The 17312-nt window shown below is 43.9% G+C and overlaps 1 long non-coding RNA gene across 1 annotated transcript; it reads left to right on the top strand.

The window, feature by feature from the left end:
- The first annotated feature begins 1194 nt into the window (after window positions 1-1194).
- LOC119977796 lies at window positions 1195-14114 on the top strand. Its single transcript, XR_005463275.1, has 3 exons — window positions 1195-1531; window positions 12221-12373; window positions 13894-14114. It is a non-coding gene; the product is annotated as an uncharacterized LOC119977796 (long non-coding RNA).
- The last annotated feature ends 3198 nt before the right edge of the window (window positions 14115-17312 follow it).

Consider the following 17312-nt stretch of genomic DNA (forward strand, 5'->3'; position numbering starts at 1 on the left):
AGCTGTTTAAAGTTTAATGTGCTATACCCACACACTTATTGGGATGAACCTTGCTGGAAAAAGACACACTATTATTAATGTATACATTAACCAGCAAATTCAGGGGATTAAGATGCATCCATGAGCTGAAAGTGCACAACACTTGCAGGTTGATTAATACTGCTTTACGATTTTCCCCAAACCAATGGTGTATTGCAAACAAATGGTACCATTCTCTGCTCTTTATGTTTTCAGGGTGGCACGGTGGCACAGTGTTTAGCACTGCTTCTTCACAGAGGCAGGGGCCCAGGTTCAATCCCGACATCAGATGACTGTGTGGAGTTTGCACATTCTCCCCGTATCTCCGTGGGTTTCCTCCAGAATCTCTGGTTTCCCCGCAATCCAAAGATATGCAGGAGAGGTGGATTGGCCATGCTAAATTATCCCTTAGTGTCCAAAAGGTTAGGTGGGGTTACGGGAATAAGCTGGAGTTCTGGGCCTAGGTAGGGTGCTCCTTCAGAGGGTCGGTGCATACTCAATTAGCCTCCTTCTGCACTTTAAGGGTTCAATGAGTCTATGATTGCCTTTAGTCTCCTTTTTTAAAAATATTGTTTTTTCACATAAATTACCCACTAAACTTGTCAGAGGAACTTAAGTTCTGTAATTAACAGTGTAAGTATATTTGTAATAATGTGGTAAATGTTCATGCAATTCCAATCAACCTCACTGACCGGGAAATGGAACATTTTATTCTAATCAATTAAATTTCTGCATGTAACAACTAGTTGATAGAGATTTTGAATATATAAGATTTTAAAACTTTATTGATTTTTTTATTTTATAAATTTAGATTAGCCAATTATTCTTTCTAATTAAGGGGCAATTTAACATGGCCAATCCACCTACTCTGCACATTTTTTGGGTTGTGGGGGCGAAACCCACGCAGACACGGGGAGAATGTGCAAACTCCACACGGACAGTGACCCAGAGCCGGGATCGAACCTGGGACCTCAGCGCCGTGAGGCGGTTGTGCTAACCACTAGGACACCGTGCTGCCCCTATTGATATTTTTAATTGTTATTGCTTTTGTTCTCTCGTCATCCAATCTTTCTTTCACTCTCTTTATTTCTCTTTCTGTACCTGATTTCATTCAAATTCACCCTATTTCCTTCTTCATTGTTTGTCTGCTTTTTTCACATTCCAGAAATGTGATGGCGAAGGAAGTAAATGATTGGTTGCAGCGTGCTCCGAGGTCCCCTTTGCTCGTACCACTGTGTTATTAACTCGCATTCCTCACAAGATATGAAATGAATTCAAGCTGAACAATGTATGAAAAACTAACAACATGGCTGTGGAATACCTCAATTCAACATATTGAATGCACTGATGGTCCTGGACAGATTCACAGCTCAGACTGCATTCTGCAAACACGCTTCTTTCCCACTGCGGTCTGGGCATCGCAATATTGAACTCCAAAAAAATTCCGTGAAGGTCTGCCAACTGGAATAATATGCAAAATAATAGAGCAAACCTTCTGCTCTTCCTAAAAAAGGTAAACATTTTGTGCAACAAACCAAAGAATGATGTTAAACACAAAAGGACTCTTTGTTGGCCATTTTTGATAGCATCGTGAGCGACAATACTGTGAGGTAATTTGGAGAGAAGGAGAATTTTCCCAGGATGTAGATTGAGTCACGGGCGTGTCCATGGACTTTGATATTAAGTCCTTGAAATAATGAATCTCTTTGAATTGAGTGATATAGTCATTGAAGCTAAAGAGTCTTAATGAGGCAGTTTGAAATTCCAGATTTAATTTACTTCAGCACTCAATTAATGTCCCTATGCTCTGGCTCAGCTGATAAACATTGGAGTTGTTAAGTGAATCTACCACTTGCTATAATTTGTACTGAATATCTTCAAGCTGTCAACTACAAGGACATTAAGAAGTAGCCTCTGCTAGGCCAGAAACTTATTTTTTCATTGTTATCAGCCTAAAGCTGTTAATTGAATTGGTCAGCATAGAGATAGGTGACTCACCTCTCAACATAACCCAATGGAGGACAGCAAAGTTAAAACCAACTTGCCACCAGACGCAATCACAATGCAAACTTAAATAGAAGTATGGATTGTTAGAGGTGAAAATATTCACACGGAGGCCTGAGTATAAGTAAAAAAGCAGTTTATTATATCAGAATTCTGGGAGAAAAGGCCTGAGGCTCTGCAGCCTATTGACAGCACCCTTTCTCACTTTAGCTAAGGCTCACATGGGTTAATATACAGATTCAAGGGGCTGAATTAGATGTATTCTCATTTACATACAAGCAATCAACTATGTTCGCATCACACTTCATTACATGTAGTCAATCAATTTTCCTAGCATCCCAGTTATCACGTATATGGTTAAAGTGGGTGTTGTCTTACCCACCCCTAACTGCATACAGAAGTCATTCAAAACTAACATAATGATGTCCCGTCTACAGCTGGGGTCCTTGGGCTTATCAAGGACACACAGCATTTCTTGTTCTGTGAAGCTGTTATCAGTGGCTGTTAAAATACTCCCTAGGTTCACATGAGGTAGTTTACACAGTTTGTAACTTATTGTTCAGGAATGTGGCTAGTTCAGCCATTTTGTGTCTTTAGTATTGCTTTAATAACTAACAGCCATTTTGTGTCCTTTCTGATATTTACAAGCATTGTGTATATGCTATCTATTTCTACAAATTTCCTCTTCTAAACAGTCATCTAAGCCAATGAGTACCTTTTTGTCACATCAGAACTATTCAAAAGTAATATAGGAGCACAAATGTAGTTACAGGCCCACCTATAATTTATATCATAGTCCAGTATCAGAAAATGCCCTCCAACAGGGATGTTTTCTTGATTGATACACGCTTAATGATAGAAAACCTACTGGCAACTTACTGATCCAATTCTGACAAAAGGTCAGTTGATTTGAAGTGCTAACTCAATTTCTCCCCACAAATGCTGACTGACCTGCTGAGTTTTTCCAGCAGCTTTTTTTTGTTGCTAATCCTGGACATGGCTGGTTCATTTTCGCCCTTTTCAGAAATCCTTCAGGATTTAAATGCTTTCCTTGAAACTTGACCTGTTTTTGGATTGTACATTAATTGCAACAACCAAGCGAGAAATTCAGCACAGTCATAACAGAGACCCTGTCCTGTTCTATAAATAGACAATCTTAGCAAGAAAATCGTGAAATACTGTGTTGTGCTCAATAGCGAAAATAAAAGGGCGGCACGGTGGCGCAACGGTTAGCAATGCTGCCTCATGGCGCAGAGGACCCGGGTTTGATCCCGGCCCCGGGTCACTGTCAGTGTGGAGTTTGCACATTCTCCCCGTGTCTGCGTGGGTCTCACCCCCACAACCCAAAGATGTGGAGGGTAGGTGGATTGGCCAAGCTAAATTGCCCCCAAATTGGAAAAACAATGAAAATAAACCATGTACCGGAGCTCCCATGTGATTTCTCCCTGGTTATTCAGAAAAATATGAATTCAATATTTATAAGCTTAAATATTTTGCACCTGTAGCTACTTCAGAGCCCCCAACTATAGAGCTGGGCACAACTCCACTGAATTGCGCCTTTCAGCTGCGTTCATCACAGCACGGCCAAAGTAACGGTGCATGGGCGCTTATGGTGACATAGGATGGTGAATCTTTGGAGTTTTCTACCCCATAAGGCTGTTGGTGCTCAGCCATTGAGCATGCTCAAGACAGAAATGGAAAAATTCCTGCATACTAAAGACAGCGAGGGATGTGGGGATAGTGGGGGGATAGTAGAGGTGGATGATCAGCCATGATCTGTTTTAATGGTGGACTGGGTTCGATGGGCCGAATGGCCTACTCCTCCTATTTTTCTACCAATCCAGTGTTAATCGCCTGCAGTGACCCAAGTTGTTTGTTCTGCTGCTGCCATTACACAGCATTACTTGAAATTCAGTCGGGCAGCACGGTGCGGCCTCACGGCGGTGAGGTCCCAGGTTCGATCCCGGCTCTGGGTCACTGTCCGTGTGGAGTCTCCCCGTGTTTGCGTGGGTTTCGCACCCGCAACCCAAAGATGTGCAGGGTGGGTGGATTGGCCACTCTAAATTACCCCTGAATTGGAAAAAAATGATTGGGTACTCTAGAATTAAAAAAAGAAAGAAATTCAGTATAAATTCTGTCAATTTACAGCAGAGCAGGGCACTCCTTTATGGCTTCAATTGACTCTCATGGCCAGTTTACCAAGAGCAGATCAAGGCAGTCATTTGAAACCAATTTAAAAGTAAGACCGGCCAGTTTAGAAACAGCTTATTTCCTGGCAGTTTGACTCTCTTTTCTTGTATTGCTGGAGGATTCTCTGCTCCAGTCACGTATCGATTATGATTGATCACGTCGCTCAGTTGCAGAGATCTGTGGGGGACCCGAAGTTCAGGATTAATCTAATGGGTCTCGACGGAGATTTCAGCGTAACTGGGCCTCAGCAAAGACTGTTGCCATGTTCAATGCACTCTGGGTGCATTTTTGCCAATCTGGCCCCTTGGCAAACGTCAGCCCAAATTTCAGGTGTCTTTCTTAATAGTTGGGAGCCTGATTAAATCATACGTTCATTTTAAATTCTGCCTAAATTCACCCTCTGTGTCACTTTTTTAAAAAATCATTCAACATTAGTGTTTCTCGACGATCACAAGCTGTCAGCAAAAATTCATGGCATTAGGAAACTCGATAATCGTACTTCCCTGCCCAGCATACTCATTTTAGCTGTTACTACACATACAGGGCTTCATGAGGCACACACTGACTGCCTCTTCAGGGAGCACTTTTCGTTTCTAAATTGCTTTCATTATGGGACGATCTTGTTTAAGTAATGCACTCCTGATTCAGCAAGGCTGTGTGGAATCACTGATGTACAGGGTGTAGTTGCCGAAAGCAGTGTAGGTGTTCCTGTTTGCTCGTCTATTATCCCTGCGGGTTTGAACACTGAAACGGCTAGAAATTTCCTTTGTGTCCTCGTGAACGTACTTCGCTGATTGAATCATTGTTGGGGAGTCTGCTAAGCATTCCTGTTGTCTTTAGTTCTCTGATCATTTTCTTTCCGCCGTTCAACAGACAGAATGGATTATCGCATGTGCGTTTGCATTCCCCGAGGAGGAATGAGCAGAAATAATGGCGATCGCACAGAGAGCAACATCCAAATTTATCATCACACGCGAAAGCTTTGGCTCTGCTGTGAGGAGCAGCCACAACACAGGCTCCACCATCATTTGTTAAGAAGCTATCTTGTTCTTTACAGTTCTGCGTGCTGTTCCGCGGTGCACATCCATCTGTTCTGCATCCTAATTCTCTACTAACGGACTACCTCAGAAAGGCAAATGCTGCGTTAGATCCTTTTATTCCCCTTGCCGTAGATTTGTTGGACCCACTGCCAAACAGGATACGCGGAACCATATGGAGCACCAGTAAAGGCACTATCCACAACATTGAGCCTGCAGCATTCTGCTTCAGCAACGTGAAGAACTGTCACTTCTCCAAACTTGTAATGCATCAATAAGATCTGCCTTATTATCACTTTTTCTTATAAAGGAAAGCAATGTGAATTGTCAGGAAAGCTGATGAGAATGTTACAGCCTGGAATGAAACCACATGGCTCACTGTTTTGCCTTGTTGACTGATCTGGCGGATGGCGAGTACGTTTGGCCTGGAAATCTCTTTGACTGGAACCTACCCGAAACTGTGAGCGGGCGTGCCAAACCTGAAGAGCAAGAGGTGCCACACTGAACCCCCAACCCAGTAGGTGTGCTGGTGATTTCAATTGTGCCTCGATTGGCAGTGCGTCGCACATGAAGAAAGTGGACATCAGCTGACCGCAATGCTAGCATTGGATGTACCCCTGAATCTGAGAGGCGGGGGAGTAGGGGGGAGGGGGGGGGGGGGGACGGTGAGATTATTGGCAGAGGTTGAGGGAGGTGTGCGGGGAGAACCCTGCTCCTTCTGCCTCCACATTCAGATAAAACAAAGAAGGTGTATTTGATTCTTTTGTGATAACCACCTTGTCCTGGAGTTGTTAGGGCACAAAGGGAAGCCCCTCTGCTATGGATGCTGCTCATTTGAGAAAACGACTGGCAGTTGCGTTCCAGTCAGTTGGGAACAGATATGAGAAGGGGTCTGTAGTCCACAGTGGGCCCTGATCTGCTTTGGCAAAGGGCCTAACGCTTGATTCAGCCAAGCAGCACAACCAATGTAGTGTGCATCACACCCCGAACACAGATGGAATGACAAACCCGAGCACCCCCTGCCACATTGAATGTTTCAGCCCCTGTTTTTTGCTGGACATTCTGGTCTTCTTGATCCACTTTCTCCTGTTTTGTGCCAGAGCGCTTTCAAACGGTGAAGTTCCTGATTAAATAACAGGGTAAATTTCCCCCTTCACCATCTGGTCAGTACTCCAGTGGGACAGGCCAGTCTGCTATTGTAGAAACAGAAGAGGTAGGAATGAAATTGATTGGGTTCTATGATGGCCAGGGGATTGCCTCCACCTGATGACTTCTGGTGAAAGGTTGTTGCTTTAAAACATGAACTCTGGGCGCGATTTAATGGTTTCGTTGTGTCCGACTTGAGGCCTCTCGCGGGGTTAGCGAGGCTCGAAATGTCTTGTAGATTATGTTGAATCTCACGAGATGTTGTGATCTGGATCTTGCCACCTCAGGGCGGGATCCGGATTAGCATATTTAAGTGAGCCATTCGGGTGCTTTAAATATGCCTGCGCTGTTTTCTCCCTTCTCCTGGGCCATTAGAGTCCCACCCAGGCCATTAGAGTCCCTGGGTGGCAGGGTGGTACCCTGGCATTCATCCTGGCACGTAGGCTGTACCAGCCTGACATCTTGGCACTGTTAGGTTGCCTGGGTGGATTTGCCAGGCTGTCAGTGGCATTGCCAGGTTGGTGGTGTCAAGGTGCCCAGCTGCCAGATTGCCCATGCCGATGGTCAGGTTCGGGTTGCCTTGCCTATAAGAGGTGGGGTCGATGGAGGGGGTGGGGCTCGAGGACCCCTTAAAAGATAGGCTGGGTGTAGGAGGTGGGGCAACCAGAGGTCACTATATTGTGGCTGAGGGGGGGTTGAAATATCGGTGTGGCATTAAAAAATGGAGCCCCAATCCACAAGTTGTCTTCCTGCACTGACGAGCTGAGCTTGTCAGCACAGGAAATAATGTAAGTGCCACCTCGATGGGGTATTCCCCACCAAAGCCCCAAAAATGGCAAAGTGTCAATGAATAGCGGTGTCTTTCTCAGCGCAGCAGGCACCGATAAACACCCCGGCAAACCCCCCTGAAATGGGTTTTTATGCCCCCCCCTCCCAGTTAGCTGTCAAGGCTTTGAAGATGAACATTTGTCCCAACCAGGCTATGTTTATTTGTCTTTTTGTTCTGTGTGATGCCACCATAAACAGTGGGTTAGAATGTTCATCCTCGCGATGGATAGGATGGGGGGGGGGGGGTAAAATTCACGGCTTGGCCTGCCCGCCTTAGGAGAAAGTGGCATGAAATAATGGGATTTTAGTTCTGGAGGCAGGGGCAGTACAGTCTGTCATCTGGCCAGCGAACCTGGGAAACAAATTGGATGCAGCTACAGAGGCTGCTCGGTGTTGAAGTGGGCTTTTTCGAAAGCCAACCTTGGTGTTGTAGAATGTAACTATAGACCAGTGAGCCTTTCTTCTGTTGTGGGCAAAGTATTGGAAAGGTTTATAAGAGCTAGGATGTATTATCATCTGGAAAGGGATAATTTGATTAGAGATAGTCAACATGGTTTTGTGAAGGGTAGGTCGTGCCTCACAAACCTTATTGAGTTCTTTGAGAAGGTGACCAAACAGGTGGATGAGGGTAAAGCAGTTGATGCGGTGTATATGGATTTCAGTAAAGCATTTGATAAGGTTCCCCACGGTAGGCTATTGCAGGAAATACGAAGGCATGGGATTCAGGGTGATTTAGCAGTTTGGATCAGAAATTGGCTAGCTGGAAGATGACAAAGGGTGGTGGTTGATGGGAAATGTTCAGACTGGTGTCCAGTTACTAGTGGTGTACCACAAGGATCTGTTTTGGGGCCACTGCTGTTTGTCATTTTTACAAATGACCTGGAGGAGGCGTTGAAGGATGGGTGAGTAAATTTGCAGATGACACTAAAGTTGGTTGAGTTGTGGACAGTGCAGAAGGATGTTACAAGTTACAGAGGGACATAGATAAGCTGCAGAGCTGGGATGACAGGTGGCAAATGGAGTTTAATGCAGAAAAGTGTGAGGTGATTCATTTTGGAAGGAATAACAGGAAGACAGAGTACTGGGCTAATGGTAAGATTCTTGGTAGTGTAGATGAGCAGAGCGATCTCGGTGTCCATGTGCATAGATCCCTGAAAGTTGCCACCCAGGTTGAGAGGGTTGTTAAGAAGGCATACGGTGTGTTAGCTTTTATTGGTAGAGGAATTGAGTTTTGGAGCCATGAGGTCATGTTGCAGTTGTACAAAACTCTGGTGCGGCCGCATTTGGAGTATTGCGTGCCGTTCTGGTCGCCGCATTATAGGAAGGATGTGGAAGCATTGGAAAGGGTGCAGAGGAGATTTACCAGGATGTTGCCTGGTATGGGGGGAAGATTTTATGAGGAAAGGCTGAGGGACTTGAGGCTGTTTGTGTCAGAGAAGAAGGTTAAGAGGTGACTTAATTGAGGCATTAAAGATGATTAGATAGGGTGGACAGTGAGAGCCTTTTTCCTCGGATGGTGATGTCCAGCATGAGGGGACATAGCTTTAAATTGAGGGGAGATAGATATAGGACAGATGTCAGAGGTAGGTTCTTTACTCAGAGAGTAGTAAGGGCGTGGAATTCCCTGCCTGCAACAGTAGTGGTGCAAACGGGATTTGCACTATGAGATCTCATTTTGAACCAGATTTTCATGAATTTGAATACAGTTTAATGTCCACCCACCCACAACGTATTGTTCCCACCCCCCCCGGCGGCCTGATGTAAGGCCAGCGCAAATCAATACTGGTTTTCAAAAGTGTAAATCAGTCGTGATGACCATACCAGGGGAGCAGAGGTGCCTGAAGGCCCTGGGGATTGAGGTCAGGGCTGGGAATTTCTCCCGGCACCTTGGCAGTGCCCACTGGCTGTACCGGGGGAAGATCCAAGAAGGCAGTGCCAGGTGGGCAGTGTCAAGTGGACAGGTGAAGGAGGCAGTGCCAAGTGGTCTCTGGTGGTGGGGGTCGAACCTTCCTCCAGTGGGGGGGTGGGGGGCGGGGGCTTCTCATTATGTGTGGTTGCTGGGGGGGTGGGGGAGAGGAGATAACCTCATGACCGCATAGTGAGGGGGAAAACTATTCAGCTTCACAGGCACCTTTTCAGGCACCAATCAGACGAGAAAAGGTGCCTGTGAAGCTGATGAGTTTTCCCCCTCACTATGCGGTCATGAGGTTATCTCCTCTCCCCCACGCATAGTGAGGGGGGCGCGAAGAGGGAGGAGCCTCGATGTTGGCGTTGTGGTGAGGGGGGGGGTCTCCGCTGTGTGGTGGGGGTTGAAGGGGTGGCACAATGCTTGGGAAGGATAGAGGGGCTCCCAATGCTGGAAAAGGGGTTCCTGATCATCATGCGGGGGGTCCTTAGATGTTACTTTGGGATTGGGGCAGCCTTTAAATCTCCCCCACCCCAACCCTCCCCCCAGCTGGCTGTGTGCTCATCGCCAGCACACTGATATTGCACAGAGTCTTGTTCAATCAGACGAGAAAAGGTGCCTGTGAAGCTGATGAGTTTTTCCACAGCTTTTCTTGCCAGATCCTGCACTCTGTGCAATTTTGGGAAAATTCCACCTATTTTGCCTTTGGTAACAGGGGAATCTTTCACCCTATTCCAAACTCATCTCCCTCGAGGCGGGAAAAGCGGAGTTCAGTATTGTGAACAAGGCACATCAGAGAAAATGGAAATAGCCTACTGCATTGTTTCTCAAATTATCTGGAATTTTTAATGTGAGATATGGGCAATTAAGAATTAATTTCAAATTGATTTGCATCTTTAAAATGTGGCATTCCACTTCGTGGATTTTAATTAATCTGTGGTTGGCGTTTTGACAGATTTCAAGTGAATGATCCTCTGTGTTAAATTGCCAATGAAAAGGTGCCCACCTTTAATTTATATGTGGCATCTGTGCGATTATATTTGTACAGTAAGAAGTCTTACAACACCAGGTTAAAGTCCAACAGGTCTGTTTCAAACACTAGCTTTCGGAGCGCTGCTCCTTCCCCAGCCCACGCCGGCATCTCCACATCATTATATTTGTAGTTCTGATTCTTCAAAGATCCTGCTATTTAGAGCTGGAAATAATGTATTGAGATTTATGTTTACTTTGTTAAGTCTTGTGTTCTGATTCAGGTCCAGTCAATGGAACAAAGAAAAAGGAAGATTTGTATTTATACAGTGCCTCATGACCGACAAAGTGCTTTACATCCCATGGAGTACTTCTGAAGTGTTGTCACTGTTATAATGCAGGGCATGAAGTCGCCATTTTGTACACAGCAAAACAGCAATACTCTCACAAACAGTGAGAGTTTGTCACAAACAACAGTACTCTCACAAACAGCAATGCCATAATGACCAGATCATCTGTTTTCATTGCGTTGATTGAGGGTAAATATCGGCCAGGACAGCGGTGACACCCCTCTTCCTCTTCGAAACAGGGTCTTAGGATCTTTTACATCCACTCCAGAAGGGCAGGAAGGGCCTCGGTTTGCCATCTCATTCAAACAACATCACTTACAACAATGCAGATTTCCCTCAGTGCTGCAGATGAGTGTCAGCCACGCTTTTTGTGCTGAAGTCCTGGAGCGGGATCTGAACCCACAATTTTCTGGCTCGGAGGGAAGAGTGTTACTGACAGAGACACGGTTGGAATGGAAGGATCTCAAGAATCTGGGGTCCCTGCTCCATCACCCAAATGCAATAGCAGCAAATTCCCTAGCAGCCCTCATTGGGGGTATTAACGCCATGCCGTATTACGGGAGTGGAAATCGTCTGGAATAATTAGGCCTGAATACCCGAATGACGGAGACGGGCTCCAGCTTATCCAAAATGTCACTGGAGGACGGATTCTTCAGAATTCCTGCCCCCGAACCTGGTACCTGTCATTTTAGTTGGGTTGGCAGGATGGAGCAAGGAGGTTGGGGTGGTGGGGGAGGGTTGGAGGAGGTAGAGGGAATGGTGGGGGTATGGGGGCCAGGTTCTTGTTTGCACTGTTTGCAGGTCCGTGGTTCATGGCAGCAGCTGCACATTTCAAAGTTTAGCTTCCTTCCGCAGATCTATTTTTTTCCAATGTAATGTCCAATACACAACTTGGGTGCTTTAGACCTACCAGGATAAAGTCTAAAGTTAGTGGAGTTCTTTGAAAATGTCCTTTTGGAAAGGCGCATAAAATTGGAAAATGTACCCTGACTTTCTTTTCTGTGATGGCTCTCATGGTTACATTTTTCAGTGATGCTGACTGTTCAGTTTGTTGCTACAAGAATAATCATTTGCATAATATGCTACCGAGATTCCAGGGTGGGATGGTGGCACAGTGGTTAGCACTGCTGCCTCACAGTGCCGGGGACCTGGGTTCGATTCCGGCCTTGGGTGACTGTGTGGAGTTTGCAAGTTAGGTGAATTGGCCATGCTAAATTGCCCCTTAGTGTCCAAAGGTTAGATTAAGTTACAGAGATAGGGAAGACGATTGGTCCTAGGTGGGGTGCTCTTTCAGACGATTGGTGTAGATTCAATGGACCGAGTGGCCTTCTTTTGCACCATAGGAATTCTATGGAACTGTGACCCTGGATGAGTCACCTTTGACAGCACAGGTGAGATGGAAAGAGGAAATTGGATAAATAAGGCCAATTCTAAATCCATTCTCTATTTCTGACTTCCAAATCAAAAAAATCAGTGTTAAGCATTGAAGAAGGTAAGCCAGAACAAATTGGCAAATTTGCAGTTTATGAAGTAGTCTTCAAAGATTTAACTCTCTTGAATAATTCTCTGCTTGTTATATTTTGGGCATAAAATTGACTTTCGAGGATTAAGCAGGAAGTAATTTGAACGGTTTTGTGTGGTGACGTGATTAATTTATGGTGCTGCTGATTTTTGATTGTGCTTTGCTTTGCATTTGAGAGCCAATTATATTGGATTTTTTTCACTTTCACACTGACAAGCATTGCAGTATTAACGTTTTTTTTGATTGCCAGCCAGTAAGCAAATTCAAGCTATCTTGACCTGCAAATACCGAGGTGACCCCTTCGCCAGATGGCAAACCTAAACAGAAGTCAGCTTGAATGAATCTTTTTTGTCCAGAGAAATTGTTATCGAACAGCGCTGAGGCTTCACCTCATGAAGACTATGTAAGTTTTGTAGGAATTGTTTGCTCGTGATTCAAAATATTTCTTCAGGTACTGACACCACTGTGATCTGCACTTTAGTGACTTAGGAAGTACTCTACACATTTACTCTACACATCTGGCTGATTGTATCTCTTTAAAGGTGAATAGTAAGTTAAAAGTAAAGTCCCAGGTGACCATTGGCTGCTTTCCCCTTTGAGGGGGAGAGCTGACTTGTGGTGGTTTGATCTGAGGATCACCATAACTCAGGCACTGGACAAGGATTCGAGATTCTGGATTTGTTTATTGTCAGGTGTACTGAGGTACAGTGAAAAGTATTTTTCCATGTACAGTTCAGACAGATCATTCCGTACATGAAAAGAAAAAACATACGGCAAACATAAAATGCAGAATGTAAATACATAAACACAGACATCGGGTGAAGCATACAGGAGTGCAGTACTATTCAGAAGGGAAAATGTGTGAAGAGGTCAGATCAGTCCATAATAGGGTAGTTTAGGAGTCTGGTAACAGCGGGAATGAAGCAGTTTTTGAATCTGTAAGTGCGTATTCTCAGACTTTTGTAATGGATGGAAGAAGCTGGAAGAGTGAACAAGGTTGAGAGGGCGGGGCCTCCATGAATCAAGTCAGCCAGGACGGGAATTGAATCTACGCTGCTGGTATTGCTCTGTCCAGAGCAACTAAACCATCTGTCCAGCCAACTAAGCTAAACCAGCCCCCTAGTAAATAGCAAGATAGCTCAATATTCTGCTTTAGAGGGCAGCACGGCGGCCTAGTGGTTAGCACAACCGCCTCACGGCGCTGAGGTCCCAGGTTCGATCCCGGCTCTGGGTCACTGTCCGTGTGGAGTTTGCACATTCTCCCCGTGTCTGCGTGGGTTTCGCCCCCACAACCCAAAAATGTGCAGAGTAGGTGGATTGGCCACGCTAAATTGCCCCTTAATTGGAAAAAATAATTGGGTAATCTAAATTTAAAAAAAAAATATTCTGCTTTAAGTCCAGGTTAGACATTTTTCTATTTGATTAAATGCACATCCACTGCTCTCAAATGTATAATTGCATATTATATATATTATTTATAGATTCCAATATATAAAATGTAAATGTATTTCTTGGTCGGGATTTTGTGCCCCCCCCCCACCCCTCCCCCTCCCCCCTCCCCCCACCGCCCTACGCTGTGTTTTCTGGCGGCAGAGGCAGCTCACCATTGGCCACAAGCGGGATCTTCCAGCTGCTCTGCCAGAGAACACACCACAGGGGCTTGCCTTTGTCAGGATCAGAAGATCCCACCAGAAGAAAGGGCTGGAAAATCTCTGCCCATGATTTTAAGGGTACACTCAAAATCAAAAATATAACATCAACAAATTCACTTTTGAAAGCTGTATGCATAAAAATGTATAAGTCTGTCGTCCATACACGCTACACTAATGTCAGCAGCAGGTTAATGGTCCATTCTTGTTCGACTACATACTTATCTTTGCACTGTTTAGTGAGTTTAATTACACATTTATTCACCATCTACAGGTGTACCACCAACATTGTTCTCTAAGTACATCGGCCAATGGGGTTTCCTATTGTGGACAGCCCCACACCATCAGGAAATCCCCAGACGAGGGTGCACTGCCGGTGCAACGGAGAATCCCTCCAATGGAGAATCCCTCCAATGGAGAATCCAGCCCATTAATCTTTGCACAGTATCTAAAACTCCACAATATCCTTTGAAGCCAGAGTATCTCCAATCTGTTAGTCGTGGGAATAGGACATAAGGCAAGTGGCTTTATTGCAAAGGGTTTTAAGTGCAGGGATATAGAAGTCTTGCTACAGCTGAGCCTTGGTGAGACCACACCTGGAGTACTGTGTTCAGTTTTGATCTCCTTATTTAAGCTATGCCTATTACTAAAGTGATGCGGAATTTGAGAAGAAATGGCAGATTTTCTGTTGTGTCTCTGTGATGTGGTAGTTCACTCAGAAATGTGGTAACATCTGTTTTTACATGTATGTTGTAACCTGAAGCTATGGGTGAGGCTCCAACTCTCTTTCAATGATATGGATGACCAGAAATCTCTTCCCCTCTACTGTGCATCAGAAGGATTTGCATGTTGCTACACAACCTGTTTGGCCAACTTCCTTGGAGGTCCTGGAATGGGTCTCAAACCCAGAAGTTCTGGCTTCGAGACAGGAGGGGGCTACCACTGTGCCACAAAATCTCCTTTCATTTCCCTTAATGTCAGGGAATATAAAACAAAATGGGGCGAAATAAAATTTATCAGCAGATTCCTCCGAATGAAACAGACAATTCATGAGATTCCAGTTTTTTGCCCTTTAATTTGTCCAATACCATAAACCGGGGGAGGTTTAGCTCAAATGGCTGGACAGTTGTACAGTTTCATGATGTACAGCGAGGCCAACAGGGTGGGTTCTATTCCTGTACCAGTTGAGGTTATTCATTAAGGCCTCAACCTTGCCTGAGGTGTGATGATCCTGAGATTAAATCACCACCAGTCAGCTCTCCCCCTCAAAGGAGAAAGTATTGTACCTTAAATAGGATGAGTTACAATGTTACCAACATTCTGGATCCATCTCTAACATCACACTAGATCTTTTACATTTCCTCCATTTGTTCTTCAATCAGTCTTGTTGCATGTTTTATTTGCACAAATCTGGTTTTGCAATCTGCCTCCCTTTGTATACTATTCCTTGTGTTAATATAAACTGTTCACCATAGCTCTGATCAATAATGTTGATTTGTTATACTGAACAAATATACACAGCAACCCAGAACAGTGCCCTTCAAATATTCTGATAATTACAGTCATTCACATAACACTACGTCCAGCAACAAAATCGCAAAACAACGTTTATTTTCTGTCATGGCAAAGCAGTTTTACTCTTGCCCTTTATTTTCCTTTGTTTAATAAGATCCTTTGACAGACTCCCAAAGTACTACTGGATTTGCTTCATTCAAGTGTAAAGCAAGGCGAATTAATTCTTGACTGCTCTCGCCAAATATGCCCTTGCATATGTCTCCCCTTTGCATTTACTGGTAACAGGCTGATAAAATCTTTGCAGGGAACATACTATTAATATTTTTCGATAATTACAGTGCCTAAAATGATGTTATTATTTGTGATGATCACATGCTGCTTGATCTATTATTGGTCAAGGTACCGGGCCATTCATCTCAGTTAAGTTGCTTAGGAAACAAACAATTTAGTATTCTCAAAGGACATTAAAGTAATTTTTACTGGAAAATCACAGCGAATGCTTTCGAAGGAACTTCAAAAGGGAACATACGTAATGCCATCATTCTTCACTCATCCTCGCAAACAAAAATAGACTCTAAGGATTCAGCCGTTTGACTTCTAAACGATTCTGAATACTGTGACATTTTCAAAACTTGGTAATATTTTTCAGATGCATAGTGGTGATGAAGGGCTTGCATCAGGTTGAAGAACGATGTGTAATGTGTTTGCCTCCAGGAGAAAAGTCACTTTTATCGAAGGCACGGAGCTATAAAAAGAACCAGCTTACCGAAGAACATGGCCTTTATTTTGTGTTTGTGGTTCAAGAAATCTGATATCTTTCATCTAATGCTACAGCGGACAACAATTTATGGCTCTGATTATTTTCCTAAAACATATTCGGATTTTTTTGGCCAGTGATCTGCAATCCAGAGCATGCACAAAAGCATGGGTAGAAATATATTAAATCTGACAAATAATCTCCCATGTGGAATAGAGGAAATAAAGATTCATTCAATGTGTTTGTGGGATCACTTTGATGAAGGAAAGGTGAATTGAGTATGGCGTATTCTGAATCAAATTCAAATCAGCATTTTTACATGAAGACTCATCATATTTTTACCTGGAACATCGATTGAAGAGGGGTCTCAGTTGTGGGTATTCTAATCTTTTGCATTATTAATGCCTGTAGAGCATGCACCATGGATCTCACTTCCTTGGTTAGCTGTTAACTGGACAAGAGCCCCTGCACAAAGTAGGTGCAAATTCACATTTATTATCTATTGGCAAGTGAAGTGAAGTGATGCATCTGGTATGTACAGTGAAAAATGGCTCTAATCTGATTTCAGAGAATAGCTTTGAATGTTTGGCTGATTCAAGCAGGTTGCTCGTTGGAGTATTCACTACATAAACTCACTTGAGTGGAGAACCCTAGTCGACTGTCCTCTTCTTGATCTGCGACAAAGGACAGACCTATCAGTCTGAGTTGGTCATTGCATGCCATCAAACCACATGGACTGCATTGGGCCAGTCACAGAGTGAAAGAGCTGCCAAAGTGCATTCAGTTCAAATCACTCTGACCCAATAAGATGGTGCAAATTGGGTGGAATGAATCTTACTTATGTGTAGATGGTCCACATTATGCCCAGGGCACACTTCTCAGAGTGAGGAATTGAGTTGTTAAACCTCACGGAACAAATATACCAGGTTTAAAAGCCGTGACCATATTTGTATAAAGCAACTTCATGGCATTGCAGCTGTTTCAACTATTAGAGGGTCATGTTTATCACCATTGTTTTAATAATTTCAACACACCCAAAACAAAACCAAGTTGAAGTAATCAATGTGATTGAAGATGTCAGTGGAATCAAGTTGCCCTGCTTATTTTTCTACCCTAGCAATGTAACTTGTGAGTCACTTTACAACACTGAATCCGTTACTTTAATAAAAGGCTGCACCTTCAGCCTGTGAATATTGACATAGTTCACAAGTGACTGTGTGGAATCCAGCTATATGGTGAATAGACATGCTAACTAGAGACAGACTTTACATAACAAATAATCCACTGTATGTCAGCAAGACCGTAAAACAAATTTATATTCTTGCAAAATCAAAGGTTGCTCACAATTTACAAATTTCTCCAAATTTTTATGTTACATCCAAAGAGACATCAAAATTGAATATTTGATTCATAGATTTCTG

This window comes from Scyliorhinus canicula, chromosome 14 (genome assembly GCF_902713615.1).
Source record: "Scyliorhinus canicula chromosome 14, sScyCan1.1, whole genome shotgun sequence".
NCBI classification, from domain to species: Eukaryota; Metazoa; Chordata; class Chondrichthyes; order Carcharhiniformes; family Scyliorhinidae; genus Scyliorhinus; species Scyliorhinus canicula.